This window comes from Eschrichtius robustus, chromosome 10, assembly GCF_028021215.1.
Source record: "Eschrichtius robustus isolate mEscRob2 chromosome 10, mEscRob2.pri, whole genome shotgun sequence".
NCBI lineage: Eukaryota > Metazoa > Chordata > Mammalia > Artiodactyla > Eschrichtiidae > Eschrichtius > Eschrichtius robustus.
This window is the reverse complement of record NC_090833.1, coordinates 36354798-36382476: the sequence shown is the minus strand read 5'-3', so window position 1 is coordinate 36382476 and position 27679 is coordinate 36354798. Positions and strand designations below refer to the sequence as shown.

Below are 27679 nucleotides of genomic sequence, written 5' to 3'. Positions count from 1 at the left end.
TCTCCCCTACAAATACTTTTAACTCTAATGAATAATGGTTTTGGTTCATAAAGGAACTGCTCAGAGATCTGCCATGGTTTAAAACATTTGGGGCCCTACAATGGGGTGGGAGTGGGGGAAGTTGCTCAACTAGATGGAAGAAGCTTTCCAGACCCCTCGCTATATCTAAGGAGTTCCAATTTTGTGTTTTATTTATCATGTTTTGCTGTTCAGAGTAATTCTGGAAGCTCACTAGGTCTTTCTCCCAAAAAATGAAGACAGCATAACAAACACATATTAGTTGTTTTCACAAGAACCATACTACTGAATCTCCTCATGTATTTATATGCTATCATATACTGTTATGAGGTTGGGTTGTCCCCCCCTTTTGTATTTTTTTTATTGTAGTGAAATATACATAACATAAAATTTACCATTTTAACCATTTTTTAGTGTATAATTCAGTGGCATAAATTTTATTCACAATGTTGTGCAACCATCACCACTATCTATTTCCAAAACTTTTTCATTACCCCAAACAGAAACCCTGTAACCATTAAGCAATAGCTCCTCATTCTCCTGTCGTTTATTTTTTATAATTATAGTCTCAAAGGCCTTAATAACTTTCAAACTATGGTATGCTGCCACCAGGTGGCAAGAGAGTGTCATGGCTGCCCAAGATTGGAACTTGTTTCAAAATAATCCAAGATAGGTATAGGAGAAGTAAGTAAAAGTGTAGATGAAATAAAACTGTCACAGTCTGGTCAGGAGTTCATTATACTAGTCTCTCCAAATCTGTACATGTTTGAAATTTTCTATAACAAATATTAAAAGTGTGCCTACAATATTACAAATACAGAGATTTCATACATTTTTAAACCCTAGAAAGCAACATATACATCAACATTGCACAGATAATTGTTTTTCTTCAGGTATTTTTAAAACCTGGGAAGACATTTTATACCTAAGTATCGATTATACATTAATTTTAAATCTTGTAATTAGATGGCAGATTTCCAAGGTTACATATTTAAACTAGTTAGCAAAAACTTTGTGTTATATCCAACTAAACCTCATCAGCTACAAATGTGAAAAATCAAATTTATCAGCATTCAATTCCCACATGTATGTAGAAATAAATTTCTGAGTAACTGCAAATGCATTATTGGACTTCATCTCAATTAAGAAGCTTTTGTTTCTTTAATAGTAAGCACAAATATACAAAGGAGCCTCTCAAACATCTCCAGGGGAAGGAAGCTAGGAGGCAAATAAGGCAGTTTAAAATTGTACTTGTGGGCTTCCCTGGTGGTGCAATGGTTAAGAATCCGCCTGCCAATGCAGGGGACACGGGTTCAAGCCCTGGTCCGGGAAGATCCCACATACTGCGGAGCATCTAAGCCCGTGAGCCGCATCTACTGAAGCCCATGTGCTCTACAGCCCGTGCTCCACAACAAGAAAAGCCACCGCAATGAGAAGCCCGCGCACTGCAACGAAGAGTAGCGCCCCCCCACTCGCTGCAACTACAGAAAGCCCGCACACAGCAACAAAGACCCAACACAGCCAAAAATAATAAACTTATTTTTAAAAAATAAAACTGTACTTGTTTTCCTTCTTTCTTTCTTTCATAAATTGCCAGTTGACCAGATCACAGAAAAGTCAGCTCAGTAATTTTTAATTTTTCTAGCATCAGTAGGGAGTAGAGGCTGCACTTGGATGAATTTTCTTGATATTCAGCTGATCTAACAAATAATTTTTATTTCTACCATCTTTACTGATATTATTCCGAAGTATAATATGCATTCTTCTGCTTTATAAAACATTAAAAGTAATTAAAAATTTTTCAGGATACATAATCATCATTAACATCAATTATCAAACTTTGATGTTTGCTGCTGTAGAATCAAGGGAGACTCAGACATTTGCTTTCCTGAATGCCAGGCTCTTGGTTTTTCTCTTCAATGATCTATCCTAAGCTCTGACTTGCAAGGGAAACTGCCTCCCCACCTGGGTTGAGGGTTTCTCTTGGCCTCTTCCTGCAATTCAGCTCTCAGCCTACTGAACTCAGTGAATCTAATGAATGCCCACTGCTTCTGTTCCTAGCTAGCTCAAGTGCCCCACACCTCCATGGGTCCAGAATGGCTACATACACATTGTGCCAGTTATGAAGACCAACAGACTGGGTTGTTTTGGCCACTCACCGTGTTTACCTATTTAATGGTGGATGTGTTTTAGTGTTATAAGATATGAAAATCTTAGTGATAAGAGTTCAATCTTCCTATTTAATACATGAGTAAAAGCCCAGGAAGATGAAGTGACCCATCCAAGGTCACAGGATTATTTACTGACAGAAAAGATATTAATAGTCAGAACTGCTGTTTTCTAGTCCAAGTGCTTTTTGCACTACTTACATGAACATTCACATCCTCCAAGATTATCATACAATAAGATACAAGCTGATAAAACCATTAAGAGTGCCAAATTTTACCCAAATTCTTTAAATTCAGGGACACTAGTCCTTCTAGGAATAAGACAGTAAAACCCTAAATTCGGATTTCTGCTAGATGAACTTGTATTAAGGTAGGACCAGCTTGATCACAGGTATTTGCTTTCTTCCAGAACATGGAGACACTCAACTCATAGGAAGCAATCCTATTTAAACTAAACAGGGAGTTCCCCGATGGTCTACAGGTTAGGATTCAGCACCTTCATAGCCTGGGTTCAGCCTCTGGTCAGGGAACTGAGATCCCACAAGCCAAGTGGCGCAGCCAAAATAAGAAAATAAACAAACAAACCAAACATAAAATAAAACTATCTCACAGAGCCACACATTCTACATATAGGTAACAGTTTAGAGTAGAACATGCTTTAAACAGACTGCCTCTGACTGAATTTAAACCATCTAATTGGCAACTCATATTTTTTTCTCTTTTTGGCTGCGTTGGGTCTTCATTGTGATGCAGGCTTTTCATTGCGGTGGCTTCTCTTGTTGAGGAGCACAGGCTCTAGGCCCGCGGGCTTCAGTAGTTGCGGCTCGCGGGCTCTAGAGTGCAGGCTCAGTAGTTGCGGCACACAGGCTTAGTAGCTCCGTGGCATGTGGGATCTTCCCAGACCAGGGATCGAACCCGTGTCCCCTGCACTGGCAGGCGGATTCTTAACCACTGCACCACCAGGGAAGTCCCAGCAATTCATCTTTTAATTTTTAACTCCTTTTTTACTGAGTTATGAGAGAATAGCATGCATCTATCCGTTCAAAAGAACTACACCTCATACCATGGAATTCTGAAAGTCTGCAAATGAGCACAGACGTTAATATTTATTTAAATAGTTTAAATGTCTTTGTTCAAAATAACTTAAAACCCTTATGTATAAATTTTATGGTAAATCTCGTTCATGTTAATCTTTACGGCACAGGTTCTCACATTGAAGTCCACAGCCCTAAAAAAAATTTATCAATGGACTTTAGGAGGTCTGTGAACTCCCAAAAAACTGTACATAAAATTCTGTGAGTATATGCACAGATGCATGTGTTAGGAGAGAAGATCTACAGCTTTATCAAAAAGATCAGCATCATGGCTTTCAGTAAAACAAAGTTTTCAGGCTGTGGAGGCAAGGCAGCTAGTTCACTGCTGGCTGCAGAATGCCCAACAGCAAAGGTTTGCTCTCTTTACTCATACCAACCTTTCTGGAATGCAGAACCTCAACAGAGTGGTAATCTTGAGAGACCAAAAGTTCCCTGGTCACAAGACTGGGAAACAAATCCACTATATACACTAAGTCCACTATACCTTCCCACCAACCTATCACCACATTTAGTCTCTTAACAAAAGAGCATCAAGATATTTTTATTTATTTATTTATTTTATTTTATTAATTTTATTTTTGGCTGCGTTGGGTCTTCGTTGCTGCGTGCAGGCTTTTCTCTGGTTGCGGTGAGCGGGGCTATTCTTCGTTGTGGTGTGCAGGCTTCTCTTTGCGGTGGCTTCTCTTGTTGTGGAGCACGGGCTGTAGAGCACGCGGGCTTCAGTAGCTGTGGCACGCGGGCTCAGTAGTTGTGGCTTACAGGTTCTAGAGCGCAAGCTCAGCTGTTGTGGCACATGGGCTTAGTCGCTCCGCAGCATGTGGGATCTTCCCAGACCAGGGCTCGAACCCGTGTCCCCTGCACTGGGAGGCAGATTCTTAACCACTGTGCCACCAGGGAAGCCCAAGATATTTTTTAAGAAAGCAAGATTGCTCTCCGTGGCCACACACTAAAAAGATGGGGGAAGGGGTGGAGACATGATGGGGGAGTCCCTAAGGTAAAGAGCCTTCCAGCATCCATGAACTAGCAAAAGCCCACCCTGAAAATACTTTATCTCAACTACTACTGCCACCTCTTAGGGTTAAATTTACTAACCTGTGTTCAGATATTAACTCCTTTTATTGTCCAAAAATAAAACCTCTTTGTCAAACATCGGGGATGGAATATTGCCTCATTTGGTACTTTGAATATTTAGTATTGTGAGAATAAATTGATTATCATGATTTTGTAAGTGTGATCACAAATCCCCTTAGAATTTTCTGAGAATGAAGAATTATTTTATATTTAACACCTTGGACGCATATGAGAGAGGGAGGGAAGGAAAGAAGGGAGGGAGGGAGGGAAGGAAAAGTATATATATATGTGTGTGTGTATTAGAGAGTATGTGTACATACTCCATACTCCATCACATACAGACCACATAAAACATTAACTCTAAATACTGTATGTTGCTTACACAGAAATCCTTTCCTTCCACCACCACTCAGTAATAATTGTTCACTTTAGAGGTTTGTTAATTTTTGAAATTTTTATTTTCATATTCTTCTTCTACTACCATGTAAAATGCTAAGAATGAGTTTTAAGTGATTTCAGTATTCTTGCAAAAGAAAATAAAGGATTATTTAGTCAGGAAATCTGTGAACACAAGATTCTCCACAGTGATTGGTAACATCAGCATAAATGCTCTGTTTTACACCTATGTATTTTTAGGCTATTGCTATCCAACACTTTAGAGGAAAAATTTTTATCTTAATGCAAAAAAAAAAAATTTTTTTTTTAACTTAAAAGGCAGAGAAATTCAATTCATTCACCAAAATTATGCCTCTTAATATCTGAAAACTATACTCAGGGCCAAAATCAATACCTCCAATTAAAGATCACAAATGTAATTAAAAAAACATTTTTCTTGTGGTTTATTAAGATCATGATCAACTGCCTACAAAACAATATTGAAAATTAAAAACTGTAATGACCAATAAATACATTAGAAATTCCAATTCTCCCATTTATAGGCACAGCATAATTGTTTGATATAAGCACACAGAGTTAATTACCTGCACACCTTCTCCACAACTCCATGCAGGTGTCTGACAAACAAGGTAGTGGAGAATATTAAAAACAGGTTGTTCTTAGCAGAGGGGAAAGAGCGGGGTGGAGGGTGAAATGGATAAAGGAGATCAACTGTATGATGATGGATGGAAACTAAACTTTTGGTGGTGAGCATACTATAGTATATATGTTAGTAGAAATATAATGTTGTACACATGAAACGTATATAACATTACAAACCAATGACACCTCAAAATAAATAAATTAGTAAATAAATAGGAAGGAGGGAAGGAAGGAAGGAAGAATAGGTTGTGCTAGTTACAAAATTGACAGTTTACTTCTCTAGCGTAAGTGACCATAAGTAGGAAGAAACTAACCTAATCCAAAACTTAAGCAACCAAACAGGAAATTCAGAGGCAGGAATAAAAAGAACTTTCTTTCATTTCTATTGGTTTAGTCAAGGTATCACATACACATACATACTGGAGTAAATGTAAATAGAGTGACAACAAAGTGTGTGGGTGCAAGTGCCTGCCCCACACCAGCCCCTACCACAAGAACAGGGTTCATTCAGAGAGTAAAGTAAAACACAGTGGTAGAAAACAGGTTTCTCCTAGGCCCAGGAACACTTAATGGACTGGGAGAAGCAACTAGCTTAATCAGTGACATGAACACGTAACATATAAAGAAACACAGGGCCACCTGAAGGTGGCAATAAGCAATGAGAAACAGGTTCTAAGACCATTCGTGTCATGTCCAGCTCTGCCCAGAGGAGAGGACAGGCACAAATCTGGATACTAGAGGCATCTACTGCTGAGAGGAAGAGATTTTTCATCAAGCCCCCTATCACTGAGATGAAATTCTCACAAGATGAACTACCTGTTTTTGTTCTAATTCCATTCTATGCTTATTCTATACGGAGCAGCTACCAAGTGCCAGGCACTATATAAACCCTGGGTACATCATGATGGTGAAAACAGGAGACGTTAACTCCTCATGCTGCTTGCAGTCTAGTAGGGAAGACAATTTCTAAAGGGGCGGGGGAGGATAGGGGGACCCGAGTCCCCTTCATTCCTTCTATTCTTCCCAATGCCAAACTTGTGGTCAGAAGGAGGTACTTTAGGATAATATACCAAAGTTAATATTAGGAGAGCTGGCCAAATAAGAGGGAGGTCTTGGTCTATCCTATAAATGTTCAGTTTTGAAGAACATGATGATCAAAACCACCTTACTGGCTGGAGCCAGGAACAAGTCAACCCAGGCCTGAACACAAGCTGTCAAAGATCTCCCAGTCTTGGGCAAAAAAAAAAAAAAGTTATAGAAAAGGAAGGAAGATCAGAGAATGGGCTTCTGGGAACTCACCCAAGACAAAGTGGAAAATTATTTGCAGCCTCTTCTGAATTCACTTTCTCTGTGATCAGTTACAATGAAGACCAAACTCTTCTGCTAAAGGACAGGACAAGTATCTGGGCCACATATGCAAACCCACGAATGAGTAATTGTAAATTGTGGTTAAGTGCTATGAAGGAAAAAACAGGGTGTAATAAGAGAGCAGAGAAGTAGAACCTCCTTTAGACAGGGTAGCCAAGGAAAGCCTCAGAGGAAAGCTGAGCACTAACGGATGAGTAGGAACTGAGCACTCAAAGGGCAGAATGAGAAGTTTATGCAGAGAAAACAGCTTGTGAGAGGGAAAGGAAAAACTGGGTAAGTTCAAGTGCAACAGGAAGCCAATGAATGGCTTTAAGTAACCATGTGACCCAGTCTTTTAAAAGCTCTCTGGCTGCTGTGCAGAGAAAATGGGAGGGAAGCCAGAGAAGTGTGATGACCAAATGAAAGGCTAGAGTGGTAGTTCGGGGGAAAGGTGAGATGGATACGATGGAAAGAAATGGAAGGGTACAAGATACATTTTGGAGGTGAGATGAAAAGGACTTGGTGAAGGATGTAGAAGGAGGGGTGTGGGAGAAAAACAAAGGTGCCAGAAATGACTCCTAGGTTTCTGGTTTAAGCAATTGGATGCCATTATCTGAGGGGGAAAATGGGGGGTAGGGGGGGAGACAAGTTCCCCCTCAGTTTTGGCTGGATAATAAGTTTAGTTTTTGACATGTAAAATATGAGCTCCTTGTAAAATATAAATTTGGGAATTCTCAGCATATAAATGATATTTTAAATCCTTGGTAACAAATGATATCATCAAGAGAAAACAGAAGAGATGAGGGTACAGGACCAAGCCCTGAGCAACTCAAACCTGTAGCGATTGAGGGGCAGGGGCTAACAAAAAGTACACACAAAGGTGAGAGGAAAACCAGGATTATGTGATTACAGAAGTCAAGAGATAAGGATTCAAGAAAGAGGGAGAATTCCATGGAGAATTCTGGTAAGACACGTACTGAGATGTGGCCTGAACCACAGGCCACATCAACTCACCACCATTGATCTTGGCAAAAGCAGTTTCCAGAAGTAGAAAAAAGGGTCAAGTAGATGAAGGCTGACTTCCCAGCTATAACCAAGAAGCAGGCAAATCACTTCATCTCCTGCTCAACCAAAACAGCCTCTTAACGGCTTTTCCTCCTTCAATCCTTACCCTTCTACAGCCCATTATCAACACAGCTGCCAGTGACCTGGCTAAAAAGAAAGTCACATCATATCATCATTCTCTGCTCAGTGATCTCATCTCGCTCAGAACAAAAGTCAAAAAGAAAGTCTTTATAATGGCCTAGAAGATCACTATCTACCTCCTGCCACTCTCCTCCTCTAGGCCTCAGAATTCCCTCCTGCCCCTTGAAGCCTCAGGGCTTCTGCATCTGCAGTTTGACTCCCCACTTCCTTCAGGCCTCAGTTCAAATGTCACCACAACAAAGAGGCCTTCTTTGGCCAATGGATTTAAATAGCACTTGCTCCTTTCATTCTTTGCTCATCTTTCCTTACCTACTCTATTTATCTTCTTAGCACTTACCATCTTTATGACATATTATATATTTATTAGTTATTGTTTGTCTCACATCATCAGAATGCAAGCTTCATCATAAGAGCAGAGGTTTTACCTGTTTTTGTTCACTACTGCATAACCAGTAAGTAGGCCTAGTACACAGTAGACATTCATATTTATCTGTTGCATTTAAATCATTAGAAAGGCCCTTTCACATTACAAATTAATAAACTTGTACTTTCAGTATGGATATAAGTCTTCTGTTATTTAGACAGCATGAGTCTTCTGATCACCTGTAGACATGCAGAAAAAAGCCCAGTTTCTGGGCCCATGAAATTGAGTACTATCCCCTATGCCTTGGAAAACTCACAATATCATCCTGTGGGCCATCCCCTATAGACTCTTCAAGGAGTATTTCCATTTAGATTTCAATATGAACTGTTTTCAATATGAACTTTTGGCTAAGGCAAAATACACCGGACAAAAACTATTTGTAATAACTCAGAAAAGGGGTCATGGACGGAACAGTGGTACTGATGAATCACACAAATATGAAGACAGATATATACATATTATATTTGAACAAAGGCAAGTAGATATGATGCTCTGGGATTAGTTGATTCTTCCAAATAATGGAACCATGCTCTCCGGTCTGTCCATCTGGTTTCCCTATTCATCTCTCTGATCACAAAGAAACAGACTATATCATTTTTCTCTGCAAACCCCCTACCTCAGGCTGTTCTCCCTGGAAGGGTAACTGAATGAAAAATATTACCTTGAAACTCCTGATGAATTTAGAGCACACAAAGCTCTGAATTACATCAATGAAATGAAAATCTTAACCATACCTTTGAAATGTTTAAATCAGTCATACAGATCATCAACTCATGTAATCTTATACATAATCTGTGAAAACATGGATCCTGAAAACTACAGTACTCACCCAACGAAATGATTCACAGTACTCACCCAATGAATTGATTTACATTTATTGCATAGCTACGAATGGAAGGCAACAGCAAAACAATTTAAAATTCTATTGTAAAGGGACTTCCCTGGTGGCGCATTGGTTAAGAATCCACCTGCCAATGCAGGGGACATGGGTTCAATCCCTGGTCCAGGAAGATCCCACATGCCATGGAGCAACTAAGCCTGCATGCCATGACTACTGAGCCTGCGCGCCACAACTCCTGAAGCCCGTGCACCTAGAGCCCGTGCTCTGCAACAAGTGAAGCCACTGCAATAAGAAGCCTGCGCACCGCAACGAAGAGTAGCCCCCGCTCGCCGCAACTAGAGAAAGCCCACACACAGCAACGAAGACCCAACGCAGCCAAAAATAAATAATAAATTTAAGAAATAAAATAAAATTCTATTGTAAATCTGGCTACATAATTACATGAAAACACTTAAAAAATCATTATCAAAAGAAAATATGCAATTTATAAAAACAACAGATAAATAAAACTATAGATTATATTTATATAGAAAAAATAAAGAGTGGAGAAGTATAGATGTACTGAAATGCTTGTATAAAAATTATGAGGACACTAAAGATACTATTTAGCTCTGCCTCTGACAATTAGAGAAAGTTTAAAAGCCTTTTTAAAATCTACATGGATCAATAACACATGAAAAGATGCTCAATATTATTAGCCACTAGGGAAATGCAAATCAAAACCACAATGAACTACCAATGTACCCCCAGTAGGATGATTATGATAAGAAGACAGATAGTAACAGGTTTTGATGATAATGTGAAGAAATCAGGACTCTCATACATTGCTGGTGCAAATGTAAAATGAAATGGTGCAACCACCTTGGAAAACAGTTTGGCAATTCCTCAAAAGGTTAAACACAGAGTTATAATTTGACCCCGTAATTCTGGGGTGGTGTGTGTGTGTGTGTGTGTGTGTGTGTGTGTCTTAAAGAAATGTAAACATATGTCCACGCAAAATCTAGTACACAAATGTTCACAGGAGCATTATTCATATTAGTCCAAAAGTGAATGCAACCCAAATGTCCATTAATTGATAGATGAATAAATAAAATGTAGTATAGACATACACTGAGTGTTATTTGGTCATGAAAAGGAATGAAATGTTGATATATGTTACAACATGGATGAACCTGAAAACACTATGCTAAGTGAAAGAAGCCAGTCATAAACGACTGTATATTGTATGATTCCACTATAAAAGGTCCAGAATAGGCAAATCTATAGAAAAAGAAAAGTAGGTAGTTGTTTCCTAAGCTTGGGGTGGGAGGAAATGGAGACTGACTGCCAGTGGGTACAGGGTTTCTTTTCTGAGCAATGAAAAGATTCTGGAATTAGACAATGGTGATGGCTGCACAATTATGAATATACCAAAATACTAAAAGCCATTGAACTGTACACTTAGTATGCGTGAACTGTGTGATATGTGAGTTATATCTCAACAAAGCTGTTAAATTTTATAAAAGAATGAGGTAGGGGGCACAATGGAAGGTGTCTGGGGTAACTGTAATATCATATTTCTTGACCTGACTGTTGGTTACACAAGTGTGCTCACATTGTGATGATTCACTGATTGGCAAACTTACAAGATGTGCATGTTTTATAAATATATCACATGTCAAATAAAGGTTTTAGCAAAAAATAACTAGGTCTATAAATACTGACTTGGAAAGGGATCCAAGATATAAAGTGGAAACAAAGTTTCAAAACCGTATAAACAATATGGTCCCACTTTTTATAAATTTATACACATACACATATATGTATGTGCCGAGTAAAACACACACACACACGAGTATACACACAAACCTGTTCTCATTGATCTCTGAAGAATTCAGATAAAGGGACTTAATTTTCTCTGATACATAATTCTGTAATGTTTGAATTTTTTGCAATGCGCATTTTTATAATCAAAAGACAATAAATGTATACATTTAAAAAATCTTTTAAGGTGTATAGAAAGAATTTAATAAAGAACAGAAATTCCTCAATCAGTATACAAAAACAGAAATAATAGATCCAAGAATAAAAGATAATCATTTTTAAAAAAAATAACAGCAACAATCATTTGATTGCTTACTATGTAGTTGGCACATATATTAGCTCATTTTCATTATACCTATTTTACAGATGAGGAAATAGGCCGGGAGATTTTAATCTAATCAAAATAGAACAAAATATAGCTTATGAAGAAAGTTCATAAAATCATTTACAGAGAAAATTTTTAAAAGAACATAATGAACTCACTCATACTTTTTTTTAAATCTGTAAAAGAATTTAATTTTCTTAAAAAAAAAAAAATTGGGGGCTTCCCTGGTGGCACAGTGGTTGAGAGTCTGCCTGCCAATGCAGGGGACGTGGGTTCGAGCCCTGGTCTGGGAGGATCCCACATGACGCGGAGCGGCTGGGCCCGTGAGCCACAATTACTGAGCCTGCGCGTCTGGAGCCTGTGCTCTGCAACGGGGGAGGCCGCGATGGTGAGAGGGCCGCGCACCGCGATGAGGAGTGGCCCCCGCTTGCCGCAACTAGAGAAAGCCCTCGCACAGAAACGAAGACCCAACACAGCCATAAAAATAAATTAATTAATTAATTAAAAAAAAAAAATTTGCCAAAATCGACTACTTCCACCCCCCAACACACACACACACACACACACACACCAAAAACCGAAAACTGAATGGAATAAGCTAAAAAACAAAATAGAAATGGTTACTGTCCTTCCTCCCAAAAGGCTATTTTTCCATGCTACCAAAATCCTTATATCAAGAATGGTACAAGGAAGGAAACTTACAGGCCTTCTCTCTTGTGATTATATACCAAAGCCCTAAATACTAACAAATCAATCCAGTACTATGAGCTCCATTACAAAAATTTAGGGATAATTCCATACTAAAAATTGATTAAAGTAATTCAGCACATAAATAAGTAAAAAGAGACATAACGTCCAAGGGTAGATAACTGAGTTGGAAGGCATTTGACAAACTTATTCTTTCTAAGAAAAGCACTTAATAAATAAAAATACTACTTCTTTAACTTGTTAGCTTTCAGACCCACAGTCAACCCCACAACAAGCAGTGAAACACAACTGAGGCAGCCTCATTACACTACAGTCAAATACTAAATATGACATTTTCTGGATGTTACAGTGTAGCCAATGAAATAAGAAAGAAAAATAATAGAGGAAAGTATTGAAAAGGAGTCTAAATTAGCAGCATTGTCCAATAATAGAGTTGTCCAACTGGTATACCCAAGAAAAATCTATGAAAAATTACTAAAATGACTGAAAGAGCTCAGGAAATTGGCAGGTTTTTAAATAAATATACAAAAATCAGCTTTTCCTAACATCAGCAAAGCTCAAAAATATGATGAAAAACATCCTACTGTCAAAAGCAAGAAGAGGGGCTTCCCTAGTGGCACGGTGGTTAAGAATCCACTTGCCAATGCAGGGACACGGGTTTGAGCCCTGGTCCGGGAAGATCCCACATGCCGCGGAGCAACTAAGCCCGTGCGCCACAACTACTGAGCCTGCGCTCTGGAGCCCACGAGCCACGACGACTGAGTCCAAGTACCACAACTACTGCAGCGTGCACACCTAGAGCCCATGCTCTGCAACAAGAGAAGCCACCGCAGTGAGAAGCCCGCGCACCGCAACAAAGAGTAGCCCCCACTCGCCGCAACTAGAGAAAGCCCGCGTGCAGCAACAAAGACCCAACACAGCCTAAATAAATAAATAAATAAAATTTTTTTAAAAAGCAAGAAGAACATAAATTACTATGGAATTGACATTATGTGAATTAAACTACAAAGCCCTACTAAGGCACATACTATGGCACTACTAAGCTCTACTAAGGCACATACTATAAGAAAAGTAAGGGGAAAGAAATCATGTTAATAGATTGATAGATGTTAATAGTGTGATGAGATTAACTATTTCCAACTTCATAAATTTAATGCTTTTCCAATCTGTGTATCAATGGGATTTTCGCAGTAATCCTCACAAAAACTTTTAAAAAATATATCTGGACGGTGGGGAAAAGCATGTAAGGAAAGGCAGAAGTCTTTTTTCAAAATAATAATAACTACAAGGAGTTGCCCTACAAAGCATTTATCCATATAAAAACTACAATAAGTAAAACATATAATATTGGTGCCAGAATACTGACAGATCAATAGAACAGAGTGAGAAACACATCTAAGTATCAATGAAAATTCAGTATATGATTAAAAATGTCATGTTAAATATATAAGGAACTGGTTAAATTGTGGTATGTCCATTATTAAATACAATGGAATATTACAGCTATTAAAAATGAGGTAGATTACACTGATGTAGAAAGATGGTCGCAATATGGTATGATGTAAAAAAAAAAAATGTAAAGAATAGGAAGTACAATATAATCCCTTGTGTTTTATTTGTTTATTTGACAGCCACGTTATGTATAGAAAATGTCTGGAAAGATACACATATCTAAATAGCACTGTCACTACCTCTGGGATTATAGTAAGGAGAGGAATAAGAATGGAGAGTCCACCAGTCATTACCCCAACAGTGAAGAGATGGCAAACTCAAATTAGAATAATCTGAAGGGGGTTTATTTATAAAAGGAATAATTACAAAGTTGGGAGGTGAGGCCTACAGAAACCATAGGGGATGAACAGGACTAGCTATAGCATAACAATTATCACTCTGGCTCCCAAAAAGACAGGACACAGAGAGTACCAGAACCTAGGAAATATAAGGCCGGCTACCCTGAGAAGAGAGAGAATAAATATTCTGACCTCATTCTTCTCCTTCCCTTCAATCTCCTCTTAAGGCTGAACCCAACCAGAAACCAGAAGACCTGGGAACTCTTTCCCTGGGGCAGAGAACCAGGTGGAAATGGGTGAAGGACAGGCGTGGAGAAGTAAATAGAAGGTACCGGGCCCAGATTTCTTTTACCTTTTTATAAAATTAATTACATAAATAGAAGTACAATATCTTCATTAAAAATGGAAAACTTACATAGAAAGCTAAAATCCCACCCTCCATAATCCTGGATCCTTCTCCAGAAGTAATCATCTTTATTATCATCATTTTTTTTTTTTTCCAACATAGCAGTCACAAATTGGGCCCTAGAGTCAGACAATCCCTTAGCCCTTCCTAGCTCTTTGACCTTAGACAAGTTGCCAAACATACATTCATTCATTCATTCATTCATTCATTCATTTATTTATGGCTGTGTTGGGTCTTCGTTTCCGTGCGAGGGCTTTCTCTAGCTACAGCAAGTGGGGGCCACTCTTCATCGCGGTGCGTGGGCTTCTCACTATCGCGGCCTCTCCTGTTGCGGAGCACAGGCTCCAGACGCGCAGGCTCAGTAATTGTGGCTCATGGGCCTAGTTGCTCCGTGGCATGTGGGATCTTCCCAGACCAGGGCCCGAACCTGTGTCCCCTGCATTGGCAGGCAGACTCTCAACCACAGCGCCACCAGGGAAGCCCCATTATCATCATTTTGATGGGGTTTGTCACTGACTTTTTTCTAGACAGACACACATACTCACCACAATAAAACACACAGAATTGCTTTAGGAAGTGTTATTTGCTCAACATGAACAGTATTAACCACCCTATTACTTTCTGCAACCTTTTTTTCTCACCATTTTCAGTTCAGCTATAAAATAATGCTCAAGAAACCAACAGGAACAGTTTGAATCTCCTCAGGGTTGTTTACACCCTACCTCAGTGGTTCTCAAAATATCCCCACACTCCCCCAACCACTGCATTAGCATCACCTAGGAATTTGTTTAAAAGGCCCCACCCTAGTACAGTGAATCAAAAGTTCAGGAAGTGGGGCCCAGTAACCTTCCTTTTAACCAGCCCTCCACATGACTATTATGCAGGCTAAAGTTTGAGTGCCACTACTCCATCACCTGTGCCCTCGCTAGGAATCTGCTTTTTAACTAGATCCCGGGGTGATGCGTAAGTAAACTGAAGTGTTAAGAAGCCGGTCTACCTCTGAGCCATAAACCTAACCCCAATCCATATTACCCGCACCTATCCGCACACAGGGTATTATGAGTGGTTTCTGGGAATGGGAATGGGGGAGGCCAGCAAAAAGAGCAGTGGTTTTTAACCTCTTTGAATTTAAATCTATCACTCCTGTGGGAAAAAATCAGCACTGCATGCCCTAGTTAGGCAGAGCATGTTAGCAGTGTCGTCTTTTGTGCGTGACAGATAGCACATAACTACCTTTAAACCACACTGGAAATGTACCGCTCTTAGGTGTCAATATTGTATCATAAGTTCTCATTTTTCTTTTAAAATAAGTTAATTTCAATGTTAACCCCAGGCATAATAAAATTACGTAAGACTAGCTAACCTCTGTTTGTATCACTAATACTGTAATGGGAATCCATTATTTTAAAACAAAGCGCAGGCATACACCTTTTCTGCTCTAACAAGGATACTTTTATCAACATTTACAAGTGTATCTACCCTCCACTTCCATGCTGCAGCCTCCACCTCTACAGAGCTTGTGGGGAGGGGAAAATGTCCCCAGAATTCCACCTTTAACTTCCTGCTGCCTCCCTCAAAGGCTGACATTTTCTTTCAGAACCTGCACCCTAAAGCCCCTCTTCCTTTGCTCTTGTCTCATTTTTCTCCACGGAGTCTTCAGGTCTGTCCTGAGTCACAGGCAAACATGTTGACTTTCTCAGGAAATCTGCCAAAGTAATGACATATACATCTGTGCTTGAGAATCATACTGTCTCATTGCTTAGGCAGCCTGATTCCGGCTAACACAACGATCTGCTTTTTTAAGGCACTTCCAGTTTCACTTCTAGTTCCTACCAGGCTTATGCCCCGCCCCAAGGCAGCACAGCCCCCTCTCTCTGAGCTTTCCTGACACAGGAAGTAGCACAGTCAATTCTGTGGGGCCCAAACCCAATTTGACTTGCCTCTCCCTTCTTAGAGCAATCTCAGAATCAAAATTTCTAAAAGCTCCTTTTCCATCTGATAACTTTTCTTCCATACAAAAAAAGTTTTAATCAAGACAAAATAAATTTGGGCCTTGGGTTTTTAATTACATAGCATCAGGAAAAATAATATAACTATTCTATCAAACAATTCTATTTCGAAAGGAAACATGTTTCTAATAAAGATGTTAAAAAATGAAAAAAATGAAAAATAAAAGAAAGGAACATTACATCTCAAAAGTGCTATAAAAAGATTTTGGTATGGTAAAACTAGTTTGATTTCTATCCCCACCCCACACAATTGTTTCTTAAAATCATTTATGGCAATTGAGACAGAGTTCATTTTTTAAAGATTTTCTTCTACCAAAAGCTAGACTCAAAATATGTACAGAATTACCTAAACATTCTACAAATTCTGACTTTAGTTTTATCTCATGGACATTAATAACTTCATGAATTAAACACAGATTCACTTTAAGGCAAATCTTTTGACTTGTTGCCTTTGTAGGGTTTTGGGTTTAACTGTTGTTGTTGGTTGTTGTTGTTAAGCACACAATGGTGGCTTTTATTTAAAGTTAAAGCTCAAAAATATCATGGAATAGTAATTTTTCAATATATGCATAGTTTTTAATAGAAATATCGGATAATTAGATCAAAAGAATTCATGACTCATATTCTTCATATACAGCAAAGACAGTCAACTATGTCTTCCATTAGAGCCCCAAACATACTGTAACTCTGGAGATGTTCTGATGCTAAGGTTCTTAAAGAAACACAAACCAGTAAATGGGTGGAAATTCCTCAATTATCTGGATTTAATCAGCTTTTATCCTGCCTGAATAGAAGACTATCTTCCTCCTATGAATTAATTCTCATATTGCTTAGTAATTTGAAAGGTGGAGAATTCATTTTTCTTTTCCAACTATCCATAAACAAAGAAAAAGACTGAGTTGGCAGTGCTCAACTCAAAAACAGGACATGTTCCAAAAGTCTAAAACTACTGTACCTCGTTTTGACCTTAGAATCCCATTTTCCCATAGAATATTTTCTAAATGGATGGCCCACCAACGCCTATTAAGCCCACAACATAAACGAAATAATATTAGAAACACTATAACTGCTTGAGAAAATTTAATCTCAGATCCCAACTTTGGGCCACCTAAAGACAGAATTTTCAACAAGCATTCCAACCAAGTTTGAAGTAGTTCATTTGGGAACCACTACGCTACATTATCTTCCTCAAATAATCTACTATGTCAGACAGCATCAACACAGCACCAGGCTCTCCAACTGATGCCTGAAATATTCATATTCTATACCACTGAATAAAGGGATATGTTTATACTTTAGCTTGTGACAAATTAAAGTTTATTATGGAAATTAAGAAGGCTAAAAAGAAGTCTAACATCCATTCTTGTACTAATTTCAGAGAGGGAGGTACTCATATCCAAAAAAGGTGGGATTCTGAATAGGGCCTAATTTTTCTATGGGAAGTTTTGTATCTGCTTAAGTGACCAAACAAGCACTGAGTTAAGATCAATGTTCAGAATCACAGAACATGGGAGATTTTCTAAGAAGCAATTTAACTATGCCTGATCTGAGGTGAACCCACTCCAATGCAGGTACTCCTACCCCTTATTATGTGAAAAAGTAATGAATGACTAAAAAGAAAATTAATTAAATAATCCTAACACAAAAATTCAGAACTTAAAAGGAGTGTATTTCTCAGGAGGAACAAAGGTAAAACTGAAGACTGCAAATTCTCTCTAGTGGCTAAGACAGTGGTCACCTTTGCTTATGTTCAATCTCATTACCAAAACTTAACTGCTATGTTTGCTTAGGCTATCTATAAAGTGAGACGTAAAGCATGATGGCTAAAAATACAGACTCTGGAATAAGACGGCTTGGGTTCATATCCTAGATAACACTCTTAATAGCTGCGTCATCTTTAGCAAGTTATTTAACCTCTCTGTGCTCCAGTTTCTTCATCTGCACAATAAAGGTGATAAAAGCATCAACCTTAGAGGACTGTAGTGAAAATTAAATGAATTAATCCAGGTAAGCCACTTAGAACAAAGCCTTGCACATAATAAGCACACAGTAAGTGACCACTGTTATCTAGATATTAAAAAATAAGCAGGATTTGGAGAAGATAGGAAAAATTAAAGCTGAAGCAACAATCAAACGAACAGAGGTGAAAAAGTGATACACACACATGGAAACAGGGCATTACACTTCCCTGCAGAATATTCATGAAGAATAGTAGAGATTGGAATAATGAAGACCCAATTATGCTGGCCTTGAATGCCAAACCAAAAAATATTTTACTTATAAGGCAGCCACTTAAATTTGTGACCTGATTAGATCTGTGCTTTAGCAATGTTAATTATCATGATTATATCATATCACTACTATTTATGCAATTTTGATGTTCTCAAACCCAAAAATTTGGTCAACTAACACACTGTCGGAGTCTTTTGCTAAACTGTTGTGTACGTGAATCAAATCTGAAATCCTCACTGTGTCTGGTACATAGTAGGCATTCAATAAATGTTTTATTGTTACTTTTACTGGCCAACAGAGCAGTGAAGTAAACAGTCAGAGGTTATATGTATATGTATTGTAAGAAATATGCATTATAAATGAAGCAAATGAAATAGCCAAATAACAGCTCGTAAAATGTTAAGTCACTGCTGAGCAGTATACTTGCCTAAAACAGGGGTAATCACCCTTACTTTTCATTAAAAGCAGATAAAATGGAACCTTGTATATTTTTAAATCTCATAAAATTTAGCTGTCAGATTTATACAGTCTTTTTAAGGATTATTTGGGCAATATCTTTGTAATGGACTACCCAGTATTCTTATGTGATGATAAATTTAAGGCAGATTTCCTCAAGATATCTGCACTCCCATGTTCATTGCAGCATTATTCACAATAGCTAAGACGGAGAAAGAACCTAAGTGTCTGATGAATGAGTGAATGAAGAAGTTGTGGTATATACATACAATGGAATATTATTCAGCCATGAAGAAAGAAGGAAATCCTGCCATTTGCAACAACATGGATGAAACTGGAGGACATAATGTAAAGTGAAATAAGCCAAAGAGAGAAAGACAAACACTTTAAGATGTCACTTATATGTAGAAGCTAAAAATAATAATAATAATAATAATTTGTTTTTTAATATAAAAGTCAAACTCATGGAAACAGAGAGTAGAATGGTGGTTACCAGGGCCTGGGGAGTGGAGGAAATGAGATGTTGGTCAAAAGGCACAAGCCTTCAGTTATAAGATAAGTTCTGAGGCTCTAATGTACAGCATGGTGACTATAGTTAATAGTACTGTATACTTGAAATTTGCTAAGAAAATAGATCTTAAGCATTCTCACCAAGAAAAAAGGTAGTTATGTGAGGTGATGAATGTATTAATTAACCTGACCATGGTAATCATTTCGCCATGTACACAAACATCAAACCATCACATTGCACACTTTAAATACATAAAATTTTATTTGTCAATAAAAAAGGGAGAGAGAGAAAGAAAGGAAGGAAGGAAGGAAAGGGAGAAAGGAAGGAAGGAAGGAAAGAAAGAAGGAAGGAAGGGAGGGAGGGAGCAGAAGGAAGGAATGAAAGAAGGGAGAGAGGGAGGGAGGAAGGGAGGGCGGAAGGAAAGAAGGGAGGCAGGAAGGAAGGAAGACATTTGAGACACTAGTAAAAGTAATATACTAATAGTTAACATAGTAAAAAAAAGTGTTCACTAGAAGATTGATTGCCAACAGATCTCAGAAGCACATCATGACAGGATGGTTGATATAAGAGGTTACTAAACACATATCCCCAGATTCACTGATTTTTTTCTGGTGGTGGTAGGGGGAAATCAGCTTCCCAAGATGTCAGTCAGTGCTAACTTTTAGAAACTTAAAAAAAAAAAAAAAGATTAGTAAGAGCACCCCATGGATGGATAGTAAGCAAGTTATAGATTTGGCTTTCTTGGGCAATCAATCATTCTGGCAACACAAGCATAAAACAAAGTAGGCCTGGATTTCTACATACCTTCTTGTAAAGTACTTTTTTTTTTTAATATAAGTTTATTTATTTTTTATTTATTTATTTATTTTTGGCTGTCTTGGGTCTTCGTTGCTGCACGCAGGCTTTCTCCAGCTGCGACGAGTGGGGGCCACTCTTCGTTGCAGTGCGCGTGCTTCTCATTGTGGTGGCTTCTCTTGTTGCGGAGCAGGGGCTCTAGGCAAGCGGGCTTCAGTAGTTGTGGCACGTGGGCTCAGTAGTGTGGCTCGCGGGCTCTAGAGCACAGGCTCAGTAGTTGTGGCGCACGGGTTTAGCTGCTCTGCGGCATGTGGGATCTTCCTGGACCAGGGCTCCAACCTGTGTCCCCTGCATTGGCAGGCGGATTCTTAACCACTGCGCCACCACGGAAGTCCCACTGTAAAGTACTTTTCACTTACAGTTTTAGACTAGAAAAAAAAAAGTTCCCGCTGTCTTGTGCTTTTTAAAGCTTCAAGTATCTTGCAAGTATTAGAATTTAAAACCTTGAAATGTATTCACTTAAACACATTCCTGTCAGCATTACCAACAACGCTCCATTATCCATTTTGGTACTGTCTCCAGATGCTTTTAATCCCCGCCTGACTTCTCCCTACCAACAAGTACTTGGATACCATCTTTACCCTGTCTGCCCCCATTACTTGGTTGTGCTTAGGGAATTATAATTACAGTGATCCCGCCTTTAAAACATCCTCAGAGCACAAAGCCTCTTTGTATGATTGGGGGTGAGGGGGGCGCCTTCCAGGCTCCACAGCAAAGTGTGGGTGGTGGCAACATAGGCAGCAACGAAAGAAGAGGAGCTGGGGCCACTCTGGAGGCCTTCAGGTCTGGTTCAATATTGTTCGAGGGGTTTTACTTGTGGGTGTCCAGCCCAAAGGTTCTACAAAGCCTCTGCACCCCTCCCATGAGGAGAGTAAAGAACAGGACCTGTTCTGACAGATGGAGAGATCACCACCAAGCCCAAAAGGGCAGGGAGCAGAAGGAAGCATGAAAAGGGGGAGAAAAGAAAGCAGTAGCTGAAACATACTCCTTTGTGCTGTTCTCAGTACTTCAGGTAATGAAGTCTCTGACAGTGAAGCTATCACCCCAATGAATCAGTGGCTAGTACTGGTATTACCAGCACCCAGTAGGTGCTCACTCAAACACGTATTCAGGCGGCAGCAAAAATCTACATAGGAAGACAAATCTATTAAAAATTTAAAAAAATAAAATAGCCTAAAAGCCAAATGAAAATACTTTTTAAAAATTATTAGAGTCCCATCTTCTAGTTGCAAAAGTGATTATGCAATGAATACTTGTTTTACTTTGCCTCCCCTACTACTTCAGTGTAGTCTTCAAAACTGCTTGCTTTCCAGCTCTGTGACAATAAAACAGACTTCAACTAAAGATCAGTGAGCACCATCTGCAAACACTGAAATCAAAGGTGCTGAAGCAGAACAGATACTGACAGGTGACTGTCAACTCAAGGTACATCCCAGAAGCACTACAAAATGTTCTACTACTTAATTGCTTGCAGCTCTCTCTTCCATGCATGTATTTCTTCCTCTTTACCACCTCTTCCCTTCTTTCAACAGGGTCAAATGGTTATATCAAAACTTACAATCTCTCCCTCATTTCTACGCATATTTTATCACAAAAGCAGACAATACAGCGATAGCTTTCCATATCATGACTGGAGGGGGCTACTGATAAAACTCTAGTATAATCCCATCATTCTCCTCCACCTGCCCAACATGGTTAACTGTCCCAAGCAGTCCCTAGAATAGCACTAATATCCATTTAAACTAAGAACAGAAAAAAAACCCTGAAACTGCTTTGGGTGAGGCTTATAGGTGAGAACTGTTTATTCTCCTTGTGTGGGCATAAGACTAGTTTTGTTAAACATTTTCAGTTTTATTTACATACATTTTCTTTAAAAAAAATTTCTTCAAGACAGCAACAAAAGCACAATGGAACCCTCTATCCATCACCCTCAATCATGTTTAAAAATAATAATAAAAAAGACAATAGAAACCACTTCAAATTGTACCTCTCCCTTGAGCCCGCAGAACAGCACTCTTCCATGACAACTGTTCTGAAAAACACACTGCCATTATTTGCAAAAGCAGTAGGAAGTCCAGTCTTGTCCTTGGTTCAGCACTCCCCCTTCCTCTCTCTCCAAGAAAAAATGAAACAGCAGGAAGCGTAAACAACCGCTTAACGGAAAATACAAATGGGCAAATATTTTCAAAATTGGCTAAAAAGCCTCAGGTCTTAAGAAATTCAGGAATACTAGTGTAGGGGGAAATAGGAAGAGAAAAATAGTATCGTATTTCCCCCTCAAAGTGAGCACTATGTGACTGCATGAGCAAATGTGGCACATAGCTACTTTCTCTCCTTCACTTACCAGATGCTTTTGTCTTTTCAATGACTTCTTTCTCATTGTCTTTCCATAAATAATGGTATTTATCAAATTGTTTATTCTGTACAATTTCTCCAGACCCATAACAAATTTTACAATTTTGAGCTGAACTCTTTGGTTCAACTCTTCGGTTCAACTAGCATGGTAATGAAAAGCCAGGGGTAGGCCCTTTCCCATGAAAAGTTCACGTAGAGAAAACTCTTTTGGAGTCTCAGGCCTAGCAGCGACCAGCCCTCTTCACAGAGCCTGTGGTGAGTATGGACGGGTAACAGCTGGACCAACAGTTCCAAAGTCGCAGGGTCATGCTAGTTCACAGAGCACCTTTGTGAGGATTAGAAAAGGGTGCCCCCACTAAGGGGACACAGTTTCCACACAAGGTGTTCATCTTGGTAAGCGGAGCACAAAATGGGTTTCTACTCCCACTTGCAAAACAAAACAAGCACCCAGTGCTGAGAACAAGCTATACAACCCTAATCAGCAGCCTTGCAAAAGTGTACCTGGGGCAAAACTGCACCTCCAAAGTAGGTCTCCAGAAAGAAGAACGTCACCAACAACAAACAGCATTTCACAAATTTCATTACCAGAAATCCTCACACATGTTAATATAAGTTCATTCATAAACATATTAGGACCAGAGGAAAAAGGGTCTAGCAAAGAAGGAAAACTAGCAAATTTGAGAGAAAGGAAACTCTTCCATCTACAGGAATAATCAGTTGTTCCTAAAGCCCCCAATCTTTGACTACAGGTTCAAATAGCTGAACTTCAAATGCATGTGCTAAGCTAAAACATGCAATCACTATCATCTGCAGAGAAAGGCATGATCACATACATTTACCTTTGGGGGTTTACTTTCTCCAATTTGCTAGTTTTCCTTCTCAGTCAGACACTTTTTTGCTCCTATCCTAACTATAAAACCATACACAGTGATACATGTGGTTAAAGTTTATAAAACCTGATAAACAGCCTTGGTGGGTGGTGGGCCCCTTAGCTACCTGCATGAAAATAAGAGGAACAGACAACCTGGATTATGAAGGGTTTAACATTCAATGGCTTCCAACCCGATCATTCTTTTATGCCCTACAAAAGAGCTAAATATCACATGGGTCCAAATTAGTCCCAGTCATGCAGGAGGGGCAACAGAAGGCAGCCTGGGGACTAGGCTGGGCAAAGCTGAGAAGTACAGCCCACAGTCAGAAGAAACCTTAAGGCAGTGGTTCTCAAACTTTAGTGGGCATGAGAATCTGCCAGGGAACATGTTCAGAATCAGATTTCTGGGTCCCTCCCTACCTTTGATAGATCAGAATGTCCTGGAGCACTTATATTTTGACAAAACTCAAACTGCTGACCTAGGTCCACCAGAAAGTTTAGAAAGACTGGGAAATCCTCCACGTGCCTATCAGCTGTTCCAAAATAAAAGTCATCCATCACAAAACTAGGCTTTGCGGGTCAGAATGGGGTGAGAAAAGGATCACCAGCCAGCATGCCTAACAGGCTGTGCTGGGCTGGATCCTGTAGCTAGAGTTTCACTATTATGGGACAAAAACCCTCTGCTATGTAAACAAGAAATTGTTTTGCATGTGAGAAATATTTCAAACATCTGAAAAATATTTAAATATCTCTGTACCCTACATCCAAGATAAGCAAATCTTAATTTGCAATTATCTGATTCAGGTTTAATAATAGAATACGAGATATAACTAAAGCCCTCTGTGTACCCCTGATCAATCCCATTCCTCACCCACTCTCCTGAGAGATAACCACTACTCTGAATTTGGTGTTAGCTGTTACCATGAATGTTTTTATACTATTACTACATATGTACACAGACACAGACAATATTATTTTGCATGTTTTCAGATTTTATGCAAGTGGAAACATTCTCTAATAATTCTTCTGTTACTTGCTCCCCCAGCCCCTGTTATGTTTGTAAGATTCAACCACTTTAATGCATGTGGTTATAGTTTATTTTTCACAGTGCTCTAATATTCAATTGTGTGGGACTATCTAACAATTTATGTATTTCCCTATTGGTGGACATTTAAGCAGCAATAAACATTCTTGTACTTCTTTTGTACTTATTTTCTTGGACAAGTATGCAAAGATTTCTTGAAGTATATACCCAGAAATGGACATTTTAGGTAAATAGATTTGATTGCCCTCCTTCAGCTAGACATCACTATGCTACTCTCCAGAGTGACTGTATCTATTTACATTCCCACTAGCAGTATATAAAAGGTGATTTCCCCATAACCTTACTAACACTTGGTTATCACAGCATTTAATTTCTGCCAATCTGATGAGTGTGAAATGGCATGTCACTGATGTTTCAATTTGCATTTCCCTAATTTTAAGTCTTTGACAAGTAAATTTTCATACTTTTATATATATCTGTCAAATATGTTTTTCTCAGTTTTTTAGAAAAATTTAACCCATCTTGTCTGAATCAGGGCAGTTCTTCCTAAAGAACCTTGCCAACAGCCACAACTGGAAAGCTGAGGTGCGGGAGGGCAGCAAGAAAACAGCTGACTTAAACAAGGAATCATCTTGGACAAAGAGCCCTAATTAATGCATTTGCTAATTAGTCTTTCCCTTCCCTCTTTTGTCAAGGCTTACTTCCAAGACAATACTACGGGCCTGCAGCCTTAGAACATGAGAGAGAATGGGGGGGATGGGGAGTACCCAAAACATTATGTAAAAGTACTTACAACTGTCTTTACTCAAAGAAAATGATGTGATTGCAGACCAATACTTATTACTCAACCTTGTAAGATACCATCCACCTCTAACAGACTCCTTTCAAACTCATTACCTTTGGCTCCCTCTTTGAAACAGCCCAATCTTTTTCTCTACACTAGACACTGTCCCCCTCCCTTCAAGTAACCCTTTCATCTCCCTTCCCCCACAGTGACTAAATTTCCTCCTTTTCCCCCATTCTACAGCTTCTATTTTCTAGCTCCACAGGACCCTCTTCATTGACTATAACACTATTCTCTCTCCGTTGCCTCTAGAACCCCAAATCCCTTTCCAAGATGCATCCACAATAAAAACCCACCCGAAAGAAAAACGGGAATCCCATGCAGTACATGGCCCTCTTCCATGCCAGGCAGGTGGGTGACCTGTCCCAATCCTCTCACTTCCTACCCCTTCACGCCTGGGATAGCTGTTCTTTCTCTGGGGGTTCCCCAAGTGTGACAGGTCCAGACCACCTGGGAAAACCTCATTTGGCTTTCTGTGGCAGAAACGTCTTTACTAGGGCCATATATATATATATATACACTTGTTTGGGGCAGGAACGAAACTCGGGCCATTTCGTGAAAAAGACACCTTACAGGCGTCTCCACAAAAGCAGGCAGGCCTCCCTCCTATTAATTCCAGCTGGATTGGTTTAGTCCGTGCAGTGGTGGGAAAGGTGGCCTGACAGAGACCAAATGGTCCCCCCAATAAGAACTTTCCGAATCTCTGACCCACTCACTCAAGAAAGCCCTCTTCCCCGAGAGGGCAACCTCACAGGAGTCTCTCCCCCTGCGGCTCCCCAGGACACCACCAATCCCCCAAATCAGCCGCCGCTCTCCTCCGTCCCAGCCTGCAAGAGATCCTTTCTCCTAAGCCAGCCCCAAAAGCGCTGGGTGGGCGTGCCTGGGGCCGGGGCCTACCGCCCCCTCCTCCGCGATCAATCTCTCTCGGTTCTCCGGGGCTAGGGGCTCTTCCTCCTCCCAGCGCCCCCTGCTCCGGGCACGCGCCGGCCCAGAGTGACCCTGGGTCCCAGCCAGATTACGACTTTCGCCGGCTATGTGACCTTGGGCAAGTCACTTCCCCCTGTAAACCTCCGTTTCCTCCGCCGCCCAGAGGAGACCTAGAGAGGTCCTGCCCTGCCCACCCTAGGGGAGGGGGTTACCCACCAGGGGGGAAAAGGCTTTGTGAGCCGCTCCGCGCAGCGGAGACGCAGGGCTCACACGGGCTCCGGGGCCGGACTAACCTGACCCGGACAACGCTCCACCCCCGCCGCGGGGCCGGGCGGCTGGACCACACGCCTCTGGGCGCCCTCCCAACACACACACCCGAGACCAACCCACGCCCCTCCCCGCCTGGTCCGCTCCTGGACCCCGTACCTGCTCCCGGCGCTCTGCCGCAGGCGCCGCCACCCTGGGCGCCCGCCCGGAGAGGCCCGTGGCCCGGAGGGCTGAGGCGGCCGGCTGCGGCGGGCTCGGGCCGGGGCGGCGGCGGCAGGGGGCGCGGGCGGCGCGGGGCCCCGAGCTCGGCGGGGCCCGGCCTGGGAGACGACGACTGAGGCTGGAAGTGCGCGGCGGCCGCGGCTGCTGAGGCGGCGGCGGCGGCGACCGCGGCGGCGGCGCTTCCGCTCATGGCGGGGCCGCGAGCAGCAGCTCCGCCTGCGACTCGACTCCGGCGCGGCGGGCGCTGGCTGGGCCCGGGCCGGCAGCGGCGGCGGCGGCGGCGGCGGCGGCGACGGCGGCGGCGGCGGCGGCGGAGGCGGCTCCCGGAGGGGGAGGAGGCGGAGCCGGGAAGCGGCGGCGGCAGCGGAGGGGGCGGGGACGCGGAAGGGGGTGGGGACGCAGCGCCGCCGCCGCCAATGGGCGGCGAGCTCCTCGGCCGGCCGAGGCTCACGGGCTGGGCGGGCGGTGCCGTGGGGCATCTTCTGCTGCTGAGGCGGGGAGGCTAAGGGCCGCCCGCGGGGAGAGCCGAGTTTCGGGGGCTGCTCCGCCCCCGGTCCGCCTCCGGGGTAAGGCCGCGGGCCTCCGGGGCAAGGCCTCGCGCCACCCAGGCCCGGCTGTGCCTGGGGCTCCGCCGCGGCTGCCTGTGGCGCCGATGTCGGCGCCCGCGAGTTTGCCGGGGGCTTGACCCGGGTAGGTGCTGCCCGCCGGCTCGCCCGCCCGCCCGCAGGCTCCCATTCCACGGGTTGTGCCGCTTCGGCCTCCTTCCTCCACCTCTCCCCACTCTAGAGCCACGGACTCCTCTCCTCTCCCTCTCTTGGCTGTTTCCTCAAAGTTTTTCCTTTTCAG

The 27679-nt window shown here is 41.2% G+C and overlaps 1 protein-coding gene across 2 annotated transcripts in view; it reads right to left on the bottom strand.

Annotated features, from left to right (window-relative positions):
- Positions 1-26851, bottom strand: part of RNF38 (ring finger protein 38) — a 122568-nt gene extending 95717 nt beyond the window's left edge. For both annotated transcript variants that reach the window (XM_068552297.1, XM_068552300.1), the window contains exon 1: positions 26771-26851. The gene's annotated coding sequence lies outside the window, so the exon portion shown is untranslated. The remainder of the gene's footprint in view (positions 1-26770) is intronic.
- Between the last annotated feature and the right edge of the window lie 828 nt (positions 26852-27679).